The sequence below is a fragment of the Triticum urartu genome, chromosome 2A, assembly GCF_056163025.1.
Source record: "Triticum urartu cultivar PI428250 chromosome 2A, HENAU_Tu73, whole genome shotgun sequence".
Taxonomy (NCBI): domain Eukaryota; kingdom Viridiplantae; phylum Streptophyta; class Magnoliopsida; order Poales; family Poaceae; genus Triticum; species Triticum urartu.
The window spans coordinates 569,115,857-569,118,083 of NC_141874.1; positions in this window are offsets into that span (position 1 = coordinate 569,115,857).

A 2,227-nucleotide genomic window follows, 5' to 3' on the forward strand; every position below is an offset into this window, starting at 1 on the left:
CAAGTGGCTATAAATAGCCCACCCCCTACAACCATAAACGGTTGGCTGCTCAGATTTCAGTGCACGGCTTTTGTCGTTTGAGAGCAACCCACCTCGAAGCCTTTGAGAGAAAATTCCTAGCGAGGAGAAAATCCCTAACCACCCAGAGCCAGAGAACATTGGGCATCACTTAAGTCTTCTTGTCTGTGTGATCTGAAGACTTATTACACTTGAGGACTGTGCATCCCCAGACGGTTAGGCGTCGCGTTCAGAGCATCCAAGAGACATTGTGGATTGCCAGTGAACGAAGTCTGTGAAGGTTTGGGAGTCTACCTTGAAGACTTACCAGAGTGATTGGGCGAGGACTATGTGACCTTAGCTCAAGGAGAATACGGTGAGGACTTGGTGTCCTGAGCTGCGTGTTCAGGACTGGGTGTCCGGGACTGTGTGTCCTAAGGTTTAAATACCTAGCCGCTCCAACCAGACGTACAGTTGTCACAGCAACTGGAACTGGTCCAACACATCATTGTCTTCAACGAGTCACTGGTTTCATCTTCACTTCCTTTTACTTACTGATCACTCATTGTGAAGTCATTGCGTGCCTGTTCTATCTTTTGTCTTCACAACGTGAGTGTATGATCTGTTTGGCTTCATAGTATCTTCCTACCTGATCCTAATTACACTACAGCTATTTGTCACTGTGCTTTCACTCTGTTGATACTTGACCATGGCTTGCCTAGTGTAGTCTAACTTCCGCTGCATAGTAATAGGCATATCTCTACTGTTTGTCTTCATAACTTCCAGTTGTGAAGACTTTTATAAAAATCGCCTATTCACCCCCCCTCTAGTCGATATAACGCACTTTCAGCTGGGGGTGGTGGCGAGGAAGGCGCAACAGCCTTCCTACCTCTCCCGCCGCCACGTCCACCTCTAGCAGCCCTCTTGGGCTTCCCCCGACCTCTCCCGCCCAAAGAAGAAGTACCCGCCGGTGTCGTCATGCTGTCTACCAGCGCTCTCCAAAGGTGAGCACGCCCCGAGGAAGGAGGCTCGAAGCGCTCTCGACACGCGCCCACCATCTTTCAACAGCTGCAATGACAAAGAGTAAAAGAAATTAGTACAACATAAACATAATAAAGTATTTAAGTGTGTATCGTCATCATGAACATAATAAAATATTTAAGTGTGTCGGGGTCGGGGGTGTCGTGTCGGGGTTGGGGTGCTGTGTCGGGGTCGCGGTGTCGGGGTGTCGAGGCGGGGTCGCGGTGTCGTGTCGGGGTCAGGGGGTCGGGGCGGCGACCCTCGACCCCTCGACTCATTTTCCCCTTTTCCCCTCGACCCCTCGACACCTCGATCCTTGACCCCTAGACGCTCGACTCCTTTCTAGGTCCTCGACCCCTCGACCCCTTTTCCCATCGACCCCTCGACCCCTAGACCCTCGACTCCTTTTCCCCTCGATCCTCGACCCCTAGACTCTCGACTCCTTTTCCCCTTGATCATCGAGCCCTCGACCACTCGGCGACCCTCTTTTCCCTCAGCGACCCTCTTTTTCTACGTTTCCTACTTCTTTTTTTCATCTTCTACTTCTACTTATTTTTTTCATCTCCACTTCTACTTATTTTTCTTCTTCTTCCTTCTTTTCCTTCTTCCTCTTGTCTTCTTTTTCTTCTTCATTTTCCTTATTTTTCTTCTTCCTCTCGTCTTCTTTTTCTTCTTCAACTAATCAACCTAAATCAACTAAAATCTACTAACCTAAAATCAACTAAAATCTACTAACCTAAAACCAACTAAAATCTATTAACCTAAAATCAACTAAAATCTATTAACCTAAAAGCATGGCTTGCTACTTTGCTTGGCAGGCTGGCTGGTGTTCCTCTGTTTTCTCTTTGCCACTGCTTTAATTTTCACTTGCCTCTTTTTTGTTTTCATTGTGGGAAATTGCTTCTTGGTTGAATAAACCAAAGAGTATTGTCCATTCATCTAAAATTTGTAAAGAAGGAGACCAACTTCCTGTGTAACCATTATATAGACTAAAAATAGCATTGTCCATATCATCGTGACGAAACAGAGCCAAACAGAGACCTAATCAGCATGGCAAAAAACAAATTGACAGGCTGACCAATTAAACCAAAGGAAGCATGATCCAACTAACAACAAGTCCACCTGAACACCCACATTCCATAAGCAAATTGACAGCCTGACCAGTGAAAACTTAAGAAGAGTGACCCAACTAACAGCAAATACATGTCTC